General features: G+C 33.2%; 1 protein-coding gene across 9 annotated transcripts in view; it reads right to left on the bottom strand.

The window, feature by feature from the left end:
- The window catches only part of Lmpt (four and a half LIM domains protein limpet), a 437156-nt gene that overhangs the window by 89604 nt on the left and 330413 nt on the right, over window positions 1–17139 (bottom strand). For 2 of the 9 annotated variants that reach the window (XM_073986052.1, XM_073986051.1), the window contains exon 4: window positions 16581–17088. The exons of 6 other annotated variants lie outside the window; for them this stretch is intronic. The gene's annotated coding sequence lies outside the window, so the exon portion shown is untranslated. Of the gene's footprint in view, window positions 1–3789; window positions 4076–16580; window positions 17089–17139 lie in introns of those variants that run through there. One more of the 9 variants, XM_073986060.1, reaches the window with a different exon arrangement.

Raw genomic sequence — 17139 nt, 5'->3', positions numbered from 1 at the left:
TGGAAGTGGAAGAACAAGCGACATTAGGTGAAATACAAAATGAATATATACGCAAACATTCGTACATGCATATGTATGTATTTAGATATAGAGCATAAATAAGACCAATAAAGTGGCAATGGTCGGTGTTGGTGGTGATCCCACTTAAATGGATTTGTCATAAATTTTGTTTCTTAAAAAGCTCAAAAATCCTCCATCCACTTGCCCCGTAATCTCGTCATCTGTCGATTTGGTTGTTTGACATAAAACAAACGACAATTATTGCAAGTCATAAAAATAAAAATAAAACAGGAATGATGTGTGACGATTTTTTTTTTGGTTGTCTCAAAATTTTGATCATCAATATTTTGGTGATAATTATTTTATATTTATTTCTTTTTTTTTCAATTTGTTTATAAATAAATTATTAGCAAAACTTTATGACCGTTTAATAACACTTTTTTTGTTGCTTATACACATTGAGAGGGATCAAGCAGTCCTCTCTCTCAGTGATGAACTTTTGAATGAATGTTGTATAACATGGAACTAATTGTGATAATATGCCACTTGCTAAAAATAAAATAAGCTTAGTAACATCTTTTTCCAGCTTTAGCACAATATTACTTTATCAGATTACCTTCAAAACTCATGTAGAACCATATACTTGTACCGTAACCAATTTGCTGTTTCACTCCACCTGCCGAAATATACAAAGCCGATGTAAATCTTATTGCTGAAATCCTTTTCCCCTTTGATACCTGAAGTCTGGGAGCAAGAGACTTTTCCGAGCAAATGGCTTATTGTCAAACAGATGCACTGGCATAAAACAATCTGTCACAAACCTCCAAGATAACCTGAGAGGACGTAATATCCATACTATGGAGAACGTACCATCGACAACCCCTTTTCAACGAAATGGTATACAATGGCAAATATATACATATCACCTTTCTAAATTACTTGGCCTATGCAGATAACATTTGCTTATCGTGAAACAGAGGCAGTGGCTATAAACAATCTGTCACAAACCTTCAAGATAACTTTGGAGGCACAGGTCTACACATAAATTTAACAAAGACCAAATACCTATGTATGTATTGATATTAACACACAAGTGACCAAAGCTATGCCTCAGTAGACCAATTCTGCTATCTTGGAAGCCTGGTGAATTCTAGTGCTGAATTCAAGATTAGTAGAGCAAAATCAGCAGGATGTTGGCAGAACAACAACAATAAGAAGAAAGGTGAGAATATTCGAATCAAATGTGAATCTGACCTGTTGTATGGGTGTACGACCTGGAAAGTTACCAATGGCAATACCAAACGAGTACAATTATTTATTAATCATTGTCTCCGGAGTCGAAATGGGAACTATTGGATTAACCTAGGATAAACATAGGTATATAGTTTCAAACTGATGCACAGTGATCGAAATCTCTGATCTAGCGGCGCGAAATTAATAACATGCAAACAAAAGGAGATATGTTTCTGAAATTTTGCAGAAACGCAGTCTATGCCCGTGGCTAATAATGGATTAAATATGAATAACATCGGCTAATATGTTGGTCTAGCCCCCATATAACCATACCTCCCGATTTTCGGTATTTTGAGGATTTAAGCTACACTTTCCTTCCAAATTAGTTGTAATTTGGTACTTAGGGTTCCTAGTGGTCACTAAACTTTTCCACCAAAAATTGTGGACATCGGTCCACGTTTTTATGAAATTTAAGCTTCAATTTCCGACCAAATTAGGTTAATTTGGTATTTGGGGTTCCCAGTAATCGCAAACATTCTCTACCAAAAATTGCGGATATAGGGCTACGTTTTGGTATTGCACCCATATAGCGGTACCACGCAATATTATTTTGAGGATTATGTCCCATTTTCCGACCATGTATGCTGAATTTTGACATTAGAGACATTCATTCAGACATACAGACAGACATTCGATGCGTTACAAACTTTTTGGTCAAAACCAACTTATAATACCCTCCCCACATAGTGGTGTAGGGTATAACAAATTTCGCAAATATGCAGTCTAAGGAAATGTCTCGGATCGTTTTGAAATTAGAACGGCATAATTTTTTTTCGGTGTTCCATACTACCTGGAATATTGTTCCAAAAGCTCAAACAAGCCTGACGGCACCAATTGATGTAACTGATGAGCACGATATCGGATTCGGACGAAACTTTGCACTTGTAAAATTGCATCCAAAAGTCTATAAGGCCTTAAAAGTTCACTTGTATCTTAGTGAAGGGCTGTTCGAGAATAGTTTTAAATATTTTACTGGAGGTACGCCTTTAGGTCCTGTTAACACCGATATAATGTCCTTCAAGAGCGAGTTCTTGCTTCCTGACAGAAGCTGGTGGCAACGATGACTTTCGAAAGAAGTGGCTGACAATGGTTCAACCTTTGCACATTGTTTCCCTAAAACTTCAATGAAATTCGAAAATGGAGTACTTATACCAGTCAACACCACCCTCACAAAAACATTAAAAATTTTAGCTTATCTGCAGTTTATCGTAGGTTTTACCATTTTTGAGATTTTTTTGGTCTTCAGGATTTTGCTTGAAACCCGCAAGTCCCATCGGAATGGGACTAAAGAAAATGTTGTAGCTGTTAAAACGCTCCGACGAGTTTTTTGTATTTTGATTTTTCTCGTCTATGGACATTGTAGTTTTAGAATCCGCAAAAACTTCCCAGGTGTAAGCACCTTCCATTTAAGGTTGCTTCAAGAGCAACGTGCTATACGAGAATGGTTTTTGAAAGTTGTATCAGAGGTAGTCCTTGTGTTTCTGATTACAACGATACATTTTTTGGTGGCCAAGTTCATACATCCTGGCAGTATGATTCAAAAACCAACGAAAATGTCTTTTTGGAACAATACCCACCGAAAGGAATGACTACAAAAATTGTATCCAGTTCCAATATGGTCTGCAAAAGTTCTACACTTTATAGCTTTAATTCTGATTAAAGGTATTTCTGGGATTGTGTTGGAATTTTTATAGTTGATTTTAACTACAACATTATAATGTTTTTTTTTTACTAGCAGAAACCAATAATGAGATATGGGCCTCCAAAGGTCCAAATATGTAGGGTCACTTCCTCATACACCTCTCGACCTAAAGGTTTAAGTAATCTTTTTTAACCTATAATTTGATTCTATATACTTCTCTTGATGATTGCCCCCAGAACTATTACGGGAGTTTTGCTGATTGGGTCTGTCAGTGAAATAATTAGGCCCACGGTGTATGATACCAACCTCACAAGGGCCTGAAAATTTACTAAATACTTCCAAAACTTCTTTTATCAACTAGGAAAATTTTATTTATTTTGACTTAGGTATGTATATGTTCATAGTTAGGTCCACCACTCCTGTTACTGTTATTTTTTGTACAGTAATAGGCTGAGGTTATTTAGCTTTTAAGGGACCAGAGATAAAGATTCGTTTGATTATAAGCATTTTCACTTCTTTTCTCATATTTCCACTCAAAGAAGAAATTGCCAAATTATTTAGTATTAGGAAAATTGTGGTGAGAACTTTTCTATCCCAATCATACATAAGTTATTATGCAATAAAGAAAGTACGAATCATCATCGAAAATATTGCACATACATACCAACATAAATATTCTAAGCAATTAATATTTCCTCATTAATTTCCATCAAAAAATATGAAAAGAATAAAGAAAAGTACAACACTTCAAAGAACATATGCAATAACCAAAGAAAAAACATCATTTGTTAAAACACAAAATTATTATTTTGCTTAAAAGATGAAAACAATTCGGAACAACAAAAGAAACTCACTTCACTTTTGAAATAAACAAATTAAAATTGGGTGACACACTTTGTTTGTTCAATGTCAATTATCTTCGTATTTTCACTTTACGCGCAAAAAAACTGTTTTAAAAAATATTTTTTTTCGATACTTTGAATATTTGAAATTTGAATGTCCAAAAAGATTTGGCGTTCTTAATTTCGTTAATAATTTAACAAACTAACTGATCAGACGACCGACCGCCCGACTTGTCACGATTTGCTCGATTTTGTGTCATCATTTATGTGTGAAATATTTATGAAATGTACATTGGTTAAATGTACGGCATTTGGCATTTGAAAGTGAAAAATTATTTAAGATTTTTCGTTAGACTTTGTTTATGGCAGAGATTTATTGATGTGTGACCTGTCACTTTGTAGTGGTCATTATTATAAGTGAAACAAAAACGAAAACAGCAGCGAGAGATGATGAATAAAAATCCTATTAATTTTCGAAATAAAACGTTTAAACAGATTCTTTAGCAAGTATGAAATTTAATGTAGTCACATTTTAAAGCATACTTTTAGACATTGAATACATATTTTTTGAATTTAGTACAAAAATACAATTGTACTAAATTTGTTTTCCATTGGTTTGGTTGTCTTGTGTGGAAAAGCAAGACATCTTACTTATCGACTTTAAACAAAAAATATAGTGTTTTATGTTTGGAAGAAATATCACGATGCGAAAAGTTTGGACCGAATGTACCACGTTCTACGAAATTTATCATGCGCAACATTTTAGCGAAAAAGTTAAACCTTTGTGAGAGAGGCACCCGAAGTAGTGGACCGTCATGGTCCATGCAGTTGCACGCACAAAATTAGGTTTAAAAAATATTCATTGACATTAATATTTTTGTTAATTTACCATTTTTATACCTTCCACCATAGGATGCGCCCAACGAAAAAAAATCAAAAAATGCATTCATAAGTTGAAGAATTTAAAGATGCAAATCGTTTCTAAACCTTTCAAATTTTTCGAAACTCAAATAACATCTGCCATTTTTGGAGGTTCTTAAGCAAAAAAGTTTACAAGCATGACTAAATTTGGAGAAAAATATTAGAAAGAAAATATTATAGGGGGATTTCTCGCCTTAACTTAAATTAAATAATTTAGTAAATTTCTTAAGCTTCGTTTTCCTGCTTATAACAATATACAAGGGTTACCAAATATTTCAATCAATCATGGACCAATATTGAAAAGTTTTCGCGGGGAGGTTTACTATGCAATAAGAGCAAATTCGGTTGAACAATGTATTAGTAACAGTAAAATACTGTAATTCAGAATGATTCGTTATATGGAAAGTATTTTTGTCACGCCTTCCCATGTAGGTGCCACCACTCTGCATAGTATGGAGGGTTACTAAGTATGTTTTTCCGTTTATAACGCAATGAAATAAACGAAATAAAGTATAAATATATTTTTGATCAGGGTAACATTCTTAGTCGATCTATGCATGTCCGTACGTCCGTCTGTGGTAATCACTCTTCATCCACAAAAATGGAGATAGGACGCTTACATTTTGGAAAGATGCGTCTTTACATAATTTCGGAAGCAAAATCGTTCAGATTTCGTTTCGATTTCTATACGATTTTTCGTAGGAGAATTCGTTCAGATTTCGGAGAAAATGTCGGCAGAAAATTTCCCTTCGCACAACAACCACCTTTTGTATATATCTAACAAGCAACATTTTAGTTTGTTGTCGAAAAACAAAATGGTTGGTTATAAAATTCGCATATACAGTTTTTAAATATTTTAAATATAAATGCAACATATAATAATTCAAGATAGTGCTGACAGACTCAACATATTCGTACACAAATTTTACATTGTTCTTCTATAACTACATACATGTTCTAGGAAGTTGTTTATTAAGATCTTAGGTACATTTTTGTAATTGACGGTATCCTTAAATATTGGACGGTTTGGTATCTATGGACCGGAATCTGAGAAAAAGGTACAAAAATTGAATATTTTCTAATGTTTTTCGCTATTTTCACCATTAAGGAGTGTTCATAGACAGTTCGTGTGTTCCAGAAAGTTGTTAACTAATATTTTTGCTACAATAATGTGGTTAATTCTTTTCTTGAATTTTCAACGGTTTAGTATGTATGGAGCAGAAACTAATAAAAGAGGATAAGAATTGCAATTGTATTGCTGATTTGGCCATTAAGAACAGTTTCTACAGAGTTCGTATGTTCTAGAAAGTTGTTTATTGAGACCTACGGTACATTTTTGTAGGTGTTTGTTTTCTTCAATTCTGATCGGTTTGATATCTGTAGCGTAAAATCCGAGAAAAAAATATAGGGGAAATTTGACCTTGACGATTTTAACCTTGAATATGATGTTGAATAGATTTTATGTGTTCACAATTATTATTCTCTAAGACAAGAGCTACAACTTTGCTTCCACGAGTAAACCAAAATTCTCAGCGATTTAGAAGATATGAGCCCCACAATATGATCCCTTTTGACATCAATGCCTCAGGCCTTTGTGGGATCATAATCGAGAAAGTGGAAGTGATAGGGAAAAACGCCGGGACACGTGTCTTCTTATTTTTGGTCTTCTATCACGCTGCGGTGTCAGAATATGGTTAATAACTTTCGTGTTGCATAGGGTAATCATACGAAATTATTCCAAAATTATTCAGAAATCTTTACGAAAGTTCGGAAGGTACCTCAGATTTTCATACATTATTCCGAAATCGTTTAGAAATCTGTACGAGAATTCGGAGGATTTTCTTCCGATTTTTTCCGAATTCTGACCGAAATCGATCCGATTTCGCTCCGACATTTCGTTCCGAAATTATGTCAACCACATCTTACAACTTTCTTTAAGATATCGTTACGATTTCGGATCAGATATCGGACGTAGCGTCCGAATTTTGTTACGATGTCGGTACGATTGGTTTGCTGGGTATATTTGTGTCCATGGCCTTAGTGTATTTATGAAGTATAACCAACACTTAGTTAATTCCATAACATTTCCGTCTGTTTTATGTTTTTTATATTTGTCATTCGTTGAATATGTATTTTCTAAATACTAAAGTTTCCTTCGTTTTAAATTTCATATTGAAATCAAGAACCAAAAGAAACTGAATGTTCTACTAATTAATAATAGTAACGTGTGTGTTACACTATGCAACGCTGAAAATGAAACAAATTCTAGTATGGAATTTTTGAAAGTACATATTTAGACTACAAAAACCCTAGTTGGGTTTTATCCTGTCAGATCCAGTTCGTATTTTATGGCCTCATCTAAACCGGGCTAAATATACACTTTTTTGCATTTATCAGGCCTTTATCTCAGAAACGAATAGGAATTTGGCCTTGCTGTCTTTAGCAATATTGTAGCCCTAAACTAGTAGAACTTATCTTTGGAAGAAATCACATAAGAAAAACTCCATCTAGGGCATCAAAATCTATAAAATATAGAAAATTTTACATAATTGCTGAAATTCTGGTCAGTATCGGCTAAACTATTGGGAGTTGAACCAAGTAACCTTTTGCAAAAATCTTCCAAATAAAGTTCTCAACAATTCTTTAGAACATTCTGAAACTCTAAAAAGCTTACTTCATGTTGATTCAGCGGTATTTTGCATCATATCTTTTACAACACGTTTTTCAAACACAGTTCACACCAACAGTTTATTCTCGCCTTTCGGATTTCGCTACATTATTGACATTTTTATTAATCGACATGTTCTGAAGAGTTGTGTATTACATTCCAGGAAATATTTTTCCAAAAGAAACTATTCAGAAAAAATTAACGGTTTTGGAGATACGGTGCGAAATGTTTAAAAATTGTGGTATTTTTGCATGTGTTTTGAAATTTGAGGCAATAAATGTAGTTTTTCGAGTTCATTATTTCTCCAAATATTGTATTCTTGTCCTTATCTACAAATTTGCTTCAGAGGTCAGAAGAAGTTTCGCATTGGTTTCAGAGATATAGCCCCATGTTTAGATGGGACTATAAAATCCGAGCTGGATCTGACACAACAAACCCCAACTAGGGTTTCTTGTCGTTTGGGTCTGTACTTTCAAAAAATACTCAGTTCGAATTGTTTGCCCAAGATCACCTTAAAAATGTTGCACAGTGTTATTAAAATATGACCGAAATTAAGGAGAAAGAGTAAATGTGTTGACGTTTTTCATTTCAATCATCATCGAAACAGACGTAAACAACAAAACTATATTTGTACGCACAATTGTGACGCAAAAGGCAAAATTAAAAAAAGACATACATCACGTGTTCATTTTGACACGTTTAATATTTTTTTAGTTTTATATACATATTTTTGTTCATTTGATAACTTTAAGTAATAGACATATGTATAATATTAAGATCATTTTTATCTATATTTAATGCTGATAGAATTAAAAAATAATATAACATACATATCCATTATTAATGTGCTTTTATACAGCCATTAATGGAAACATGTAGAATAAATTGGGAGCAATATAAAAGAATTCATTAAGTATTTTGTTGAAAACATAATAGTCGTAAGCAAATATTTTGGATATTGCACAGTGTTACGAAATGTGAATTTTTTTAAGTTTAATTGAAGTTATGAAATAAGTAACATTTCGTGTTGATATCTCTAAAACTCATCTAGTTATAGCTTATTTTCTAGGAGTTTGGCATAAATCAATAAAAAAAGTTTTTTGAGTTTATGAAGCACTAAAACACTTCAAATCATGCTTGATCTTGCACATAAATTTAGCATATGGCTAGCTCTTTACAAATGGTGGTTCAAGTAGTTCTTATATTTTTTGCGTAATAAACTGTTTTTAGTTGGGAAGTCAAATTTCAATCGACAACTTAAAACGCGTTTTTCTCGAAGCTTATTTTTTTGAGATGTGATACTTTATGAGTAAATGAGCGATATGTATACAGTCAGAGTCAAAAGAAAGTTTACACCGCACAAAAAGTTTTTAATAGCATAATTACATCGGTATAATGATATAATAAATATAAAACACAAATACAATTTTTTAAGAGTATAATGGTAAATTAAAATGCAGAAAACATTAGGCGTTGTATAAGCTTAATTATGAAATAAATGATTGATAAAATAACCCAAAATTTTAAGAGTCAAAAGAATGTTTACACTCTAGCCAAAAGTAAGACATTTTTTAATTCTTTTGCTTGACATGAATTATTTTGGCTTTTTAACATATTTTGATCCTATTGGTGTGTCTAAATAATAAATCCACCGGTATTTTGGTGTAATCCGGTGATAATACCCCATTCGACCCGTAGTACAGCTTTCGGTCAATTTTGGCACAAAATAGGGCTTTATTTAACTTTCTTTCGATTTTTTTCGGTAAGTACTCAATAGATGTGAGGTCTAGAGACTAGATGTATGGGAGTAAAATATAGCAATATGTTATTCATAAATATGGGCGAAGCCTTCACATCCCTGCCAAAATGTCAGATCTCCTTTAATATAAGCCGCCAGGGTTTAAAAGCCAGCATCTAAAAACATTAGCATTAGCTGTACACGTCAACTGCTACACAATATTGACACACACGGCTAAACAAGCAACCGAACGCATATTTATTTTTGTACATTTTTGCTTATTTCGTTTTTTACGCATAATCTTTTTTGCGTTAGGCATATAATCAACAACCACGCTACATATTTAGCAGTCGGCTGACCATTCGTCAGAACCAATTAGCATCCCGGGGTGGTTTTTTGATTAGAGTTGCCAACGCAGTAATAAAAAAGGTGTCATTTAATGTCAAAATGCCTCCATTATATGGTAGAACCTAAAGAATACTAATTATTATTGGTTAAAAATAAAAAATATATATATTGAACAGCTTCACTAAAAATTCACATGTCCTTGGAACGAAAAAGTGGAATTAATTATATCGTGATTTTTAATGCATTACACTGGTAACCCTGATCCAAAAACAATTGCTTGCTGAAAACATGGCTAAGCCGCTGAAACTTTGTTGCTTATTTCCTTTTCTGATATGTGTTGATCATGTGTACTGCAAAATATGAGTATGCGTGTGCGAAGCTTTTTTATGAAAGCGACAATTTCAAATTGTATCAGCATCGCTAGCAATATTTTTGTGAAATTTGTTGCTACATGTTGCCGTTGTTCATTGTTGCTAAACATATTTCGAAGAAATTTAAGCAGGCAAAGCTGCAAATATTCGGTGCTTTTGCTAATATGGCGTTAGAATTTTAAACCCTGTAAGCCGCATTTCAGTTCACAAGGATCTGTAATCTCGTGTCAATATGAGTATATGATATTGTTCATGTATCCTTGAACCCATACTAACTATTTCTTTGAAACCCGCTTCTGTCAGGCACCCGATGAACATATATAGGTGAACTCCATCAAGTTTGGTTTTGTATACAACATTTTCGTTCATGTTTTCGATAGTTATGGCATATTTGCGACCAAATATGTGAAAATGGTTATGAAATAGAAAAATACATTTTCCCAAACTATATTTGGTGAAAAAATGCCAAACCTGTGGAAAAATATTAACGAAGCTTTTAACGGTGAAAATGTTGTATACAGAATGAAACTTGATGGAGTGTCCTATATATGTTCATAGGGTACCTGATAGCAGCGGGGTTTAAAGAAAAAGTTTGTATGCACACGCAGAAAAATTTATGTTAGAAATATGTTTGGATCCAAACAAATATATGTTTGGGACCGGTTGCAAACAAATATATGTTTGGATCCAAACATAATATGTTTGGGTCCAACATATAAAACATATTTTTTATGTTAGAACATTTTTTTCATGGGTGGAGAGAGGATGTTTGTCAACGAGAGTAATAACAGTGCTCTCGCGGCTGTGGAATGCTGTTTTATAATAAAGAGTTGTGTGTATTGTACAATAGAAGACGTAGAAGCGAAGAAGGGGGCTTTGGTGGCATGTATGCGTCAAACTCGTGTGTTTCTTGTTTTGTTGTTGTTAACCAACTTAGCTGGCGAAGACGAAAAGAAGAAATGATATGAATTATATTTTTTTCTTTCTTCAGTGTTTTAGTTGCTTTTGTAGAGTCAAGACGGTAAAGTGAGTGAATAAATCAGTGTTTTGTGTTTTCTTAAAGAAATTGTGCTTTTTAGTAAATTAAATGCCCAATACATTTTATAATTGGAAATTTTATTATTGAATCAATAAGGTGAATGGAAATATTTTATTGGACAAGGAAGAACTCGCATTTAATATTGGTAATTATATACATACTTATGTATATTTGAAATATGGCATATCCATATTTATTTATTACATAACATAATCATTTGATTCTAGATGCCGATTCCCCGCTGATGATTTCAACTATGAGGACAATTTGTTTTATTTCACAACTAAGGAGAAGCGTTCAACTACGTTTCTATATATTTTTCCTTTTTAAAAGTGTGACTATTTACAAATTATTTCAATCAGTTTTTCTTTTATTAAAGTGTGTTGTGTATTTCTTTGGAATTTTGTATGTACCTATGTGTTTGTTGTTCTTTTGCCTTTCAATAAAAAACCACAACATTTGTGTGTATACTATAGAGATAGCCAGTGAGCTCTTACTGAGAGCAAGTGAGAACACATTTTAAAGTGTTTTACATTGAATTTTACGCTCCCTTGCTCTCAGTAAGCGCCCACTGGTGCATGTGTTTGTTTTTTTTTTGTGCCTTTTGGGTTTGTATTTTTTTGCACCCAAACATAAAATTGTTTGCACCCAAACATAAAATTGTTTGCACCCAAACATATATATGTTTGCATCCAAGCATATATTTGTTTCCACCCAAACATATATTTGTTTGCAGACCCAAACATATATTATGTTGGGGACTGTTGCAAACATATATATGTTTGCTGCAAAATATGTTTGGGACATATGTTAGAGAGGCCGTTTTTTTTTGCGTGTAGTCTCTAGGCCTCAAATCTATGAGTACTCACTGAAAAAAATCGAAAGAAAGTTAAAGCCCTATTTTGTGTCAAAATAGCCCGAAAGCTATACTACGGGTCCAATGAGGGGATTATAACCGGGTTTCACCAAAATACAGGTGGATTTATTATTTAGACACTCGAATAGGATCAAAATAAGTTGAAAATCTAAAATAAAGTCAAATGTATTACTTTTGGCAAGAGTATGAACTTTCTTTTGACTCTTAAAATTTTGGGTTATTTTATCAATCTTGATTTATATCATATTTAAACCACTAAACACTTAAAAAAACTGCATTTATATTTATATCAAGGACCGTGGATATAGCATCGCACACTATTTTTGGGATCAAATGGATGTAGCTCCCATATCAGTGAAGTTTTTAAAACGAAGATGCGGAATTAGTTTTTTCACCGCAGTGGAAACGACCCGCAAATTACGCGATAAAATGTGCGATATTTTCAAAAACAATTTTAGCTGATTTTCCTACCTTAGAATTTCTCATGTCTCTCGGTTTAGTAGATGGATTTTCAAGAGTAATGATCTTTAGATCCATAACGTAAAAATCTAAAATTTGCAATCAAGTACGAGTATATCGAATGACAATTGTAAAAATTAGGCCCGAAAAAATATGGTTTTTAAAAAATTGTTCGCACAAAATTTTCATATTTGGATACAGATTTCTGTGAAACTGTGTAGGCTACATTCACGTCTACAATCCTATATATGATTTTTTGAAAAACCTGTTTGCGGAACGAAATTAGAAGAAAATTTCAAAAAAACCCTTAAAAATCTGGTTTCAAAATGTCAGCATCATTTAGTGGTAGACGCAGATCAAATTTTGAAAAGTTCTACATTGTTGAGATGTTCCTTATTTAGTTGGCTTCTACTTTTACTTTGACGGGCTTCTACTTTAACTTTGACAAATCGAGAGAAAACAAAATAAGACACGTTGGCTTCAACCCATTTTTACCCATTTTTTAACATAAACATAGCCAAGCTTCCACGAAAGTTAACTTTTAAGGCCAATATTTTTTGCCAAGTCTAAAAACATTTAATTTTATCCAAAAGCATTTAATTTGTATAATACACAACCACAATTCACGAGTTATAAAAGGGTAAACCTTGGCTTCAACTAAGTTAAATTTTCAAAAATATTGCCCATATACACTTTCATACGGGCAAAATGTGTCTCATGGATATGATGGTCTTAGACCCCAAGTATGTTTGAACGAATTCTACTTCAGAGAATTTGGAGTCGATTTAGCCATGTCCGTACGATAAATGTCGCATGATAAATCTCGAACGGATCAACCGATCCAAAATTTGTCCTCATAATTTATTTTCCAAACTTAGTTTAAGTTCGAAGATGGGCCATGTCGGTCCACTCCTTCGGGCACCTCCGCCATAAAAGTTCAAACTTTTCGCTAAAATGGTGCGCACAATAAATCTCGAAGGCAGTAACCGATTTAGTTCACACTTTACAAATCGTAATATATCTGCGAGACATAGTTCAGTTTCGAATATGGACTATATCGGTCCACTCATTCGGGTGCCTCCCATACAAAATTTCGGAAAAGTGCAGTTTAAGACCATCTCTTGAATCGCTTGGTTTTTATTGCAAAAACTTCAATTAACTGCTCCTATTAGAACAGTAAAGGGGCAAGTCCATACATGCTGTGAAAGTGGCCCGGAAGCTTTAAAAACCCCAACGGCTGTCATATAAAGTTGTTGGTGAGCACGATATCTTTCGAAACACTTGCACCATTTTTACATATCGTAATATTTCTGCAAAACTTTGACAAAGTTCGAAGATGGTACTTATAGCGATATCTCATAAACGGAGCAAACGATTTGGTCCAAACTTTGGATCTCGTAACATTTTGTCTAAACTTAGTTTAAGTTCGATAACACTGTGCAACATTTTTAAGGTGATCTTGTGCAAACAATTCGAACTGAGGATTTTTTGAAAGTACAGACCCAACCGACAAGAAACCCTAGTTGGGTTTTGTTGTGTCAGACCCAGCTCGGATTTTATGGCCCCATCTAAACATGGTTAAATATTGAGTTTTTAAAGAAATTCGAGGCTATATCTCTGAAACCAATGCGAATCTTCTTCTGACCTCTGAAGCAAATTTGTAGATAAGGACAAGGATAAAATATTTGGAGAAATAATGAACTCGAAAACTACATTTATTGCCTAAAATTTCAAAATATATGCAAAAATAACACAATTTTTATACATTTCGCACCGTATTTCCCAAACCGTTATTTTTTCCTGAATATTTTCTTTTGGAAAAATATTCCCTGGAATGCAATACACAACTCTTCAGAACATGTCATTGTTGTAAAATGCCTCTATCCCGTTGTTTTCAGTACATTTCTCAATGACGATTTAATAAAAATGTCAATAATGTAGTGAAATCCGATATGCGTGAATAAACTGTTGGTGTGAACTGTGTTTGAAATACGTGTTGTAAAAGATATGATGCAAAACATTTTAGAGTTTCAGAATATTCTAAAGAATTGTTGAGAACGTTATTTGGAAGATTTTTGCAAAAGGTTACTTGGTTCAACTCCCAATAGTTTAGCCGATACAGACCAGAATATTAGCAATTATATAAAATTTTCTATATTTTATAGATTTTGATGCCCTAGATGGAGTTTTTCTTATGTAGTTTCTTCAAAAAATAAGTTCTAATAGTTCAGTGAAGCAATAAAACACTTCAAACCATGCTTGATCTTGCACAGAAATTTAAAACTGATATCTTGCTAGGTGTTTGCAAAATATCGTCCACGTAGTTATTTTGTTTTTGTATAATAATCTTTTTAAGTTGGGAAGTCAAATTTCAACCGCCAACTTAAAAAGCATTTTCTCGAAACTCGATTTTTTTTAAATGTGTCACTCTTTGAGTAAATGAGCGATATGTCATTCATATTTACAGTGAGTGTCAAAAATATTCGGTTTTTTTCTTTTACCAATAATAACACTTCAGTATTTCAGAAGCCCATACCCTATAAAAAAAAACCAAATACATAATAAAATGTTGGTCCTGTGGCTATTAAACAATGTATATAACATGGATCCACGGCAACCCTATAAGCGAGAATAACAACGAAAAGTTTGTTAAACCTGTTTTCCCTGTATGTGTGAAAGCAAAGTAGTTTTAAATGAAGCCATTTTGCACTTAAAAATTACCTAACTACAACCAGTTTATTTGGAAAATGCTCGTAAGAATTCTTCAGTAAAACATTACCATCAATCCATATGCCTTGTTTTCTATTTCCCACAGTTTTTATTTCGTAGCACTGTGTATAAGAAAAATTTTTTCGTCCAGATGACGAGATTTCTTTCGGTTTTATTTTTAGCTTCTCAATGGTCGGCAATGCAATGTCGACAATTAAAAATTAGTTTCGCCTTCTGACGTCTTGCCTCCACCGGGATTTCTTCGAAACAAAAGTATTGGCAAATGGTAGTACAGTAAAACTTATTTATAAGGTAGCTAATGGATGCGAACAATTAATATGACATGGATCAATTTCGTTATAAAGAGAATATTTTGTGTAAAACGTTGCACGTTCGGTCTAGAACGTAATACTGAATTATTCATTATAGGGACTTTCCACTCAAAAAATAAGTTCTAATAGTTCAGTGAAGCAATAAAACACTTCAAACCATGCTTGATCTTGCACAGAAATTTAAAACTGATATCTTGCTAGGTGTTTGCAAAATATCGTCCACGTAGTTATTTTGTTTTTGTATAATAATCTTTTTAAGTTGGGAAGTCAAATTTCAACCGCCAACTTAAAAAGCATTTTCTCGAAACTCGATTTTTTTTAAATGTGTCACTCTTTGAGTAAATGAGCGATATGTCATTCATATTTACAGTGAGTGTCAAAAATATTCGGTTTTTTTCTTTTACCAATAATAACACTTCAGTATTTCAGAAGCCCATACCCTATAAAAAAAAACCAAATACATAATAAAATGTTGGTCCTGTGGCTATTAAACAATGTATATAACATGGATCCACGGCAACCCTATAAGCGAGAATAACAACGAAAAGTTTGTTAAACCTGTTTTCCCTGTATGTGTGAAAGCAAAGTAGTTTTAAATGAAGCCATTTTGCACTTAAAAATTACCTAACTACAACCAGTTTATTTGGAAAATGCTCGTAAGAATTCTTCAGTAAAACATTACCATCAATCCATATGCCTTGTTTTCTATTTCCCACAGTTTTATTTCGTAGCACTGTGTATAAGAAAAATCTTTTCGTTCAGATGACGAGATTTCTTTCGGTTTTATTTTTAGCTTCTCAACGGTCGGCAATGCAATGTCGACAATTAAAAATTAGTTTCGCCTTCTGACGTCTTGCCTCCACCGGGATTTCTTCGAAACAAAAGTATTGGCAAATGGTAGTACAGTAAAACTTATTTATAAGGTAGCTAATGGATGCGAACAATTAATATGACATGGATCAATTTCGTTATAAAGAGAATATTTTGTGTAAAACGTTGCACGTTCGGTCTAGAACGTAATACTGAATTATTCATTATAGGGACTTTCCACTGTAGGTCTTGAATAGCAAATATATTTATCTCTTTGCTGGGAATGTTTTGTGTGGAAGATATGGAACAAAACTTTTCCCAGACAAAGGTACTTTCTGCCATACACATATAATGTGTGTGTATACATAGTATATCCTCCTGTGTAAGCGACCCATATCCGCATTCTGCAAATGATCTTAAGAGGCATTTAAGCGGAAGAAAATGGAAAAACCCAAAATAAAAGTGGTTGTGATGGAAATCTCAATACAACAGTAATGGCTGCGATTACAATACGAAAAACAAGCAATGCAATTTACATTTGTTTTGTTTATTCTTCTTTATTATTAAATAAATAAATTATATATTTAAGAAAAAATATTTAATGAGCACTATAAACTAAAGAAAAGTGTATACAAGTGTGTCACAAATGAATTCTCGGCAACAACATTTTTACAAATAATTTTTATGTAGTTTTCTTTTTTATTTTTTACAATATTCCTCTCATTCGGCACTGAACATGGCAGATTCAAGGCTTTAGCCTTGAATGGTATGCATCTGTTTTTTGAGAGGTGTCTTTTTTTCTGGTCGTGGGGTTGGTTGTCTGTCGGTGGATTGGTTGTTTGGTGTAATCGAAAGTGGTGGTGGCGGCGATGAATATTTTTTATTTTTTGGCAAGGTTGGACTTTTAGCGTTTCGATTTCTGCCTTAAACGCTTGACTGGCGCTTTTGGCACAGGCAGACAAGCAGGATGATGGGACGGACTGGGTGCATAGAACGTGCATTTGCTACGGGAATTTCTATTGTATTTTCATGAAAGTGTCTAAAAAATAAAAAAGAACGAAAAACAAAATTATTAAAAAAACTGAAAAGA

Source organism: Musca autumnalis, unplaced genomic scaffold (genome assembly GCF_047663935.1).
Source record: "Musca autumnalis isolate F117 unplaced genomic scaffold, ASM4766393v1 scaffold_4, whole genome shotgun sequence".
NCBI lineage: Eukaryota > Metazoa > Arthropoda > Insecta > Diptera > Muscidae > Musca > Musca autumnalis.
This window is presented reverse-complemented; position numbering and strand designations above follow the sequence as displayed.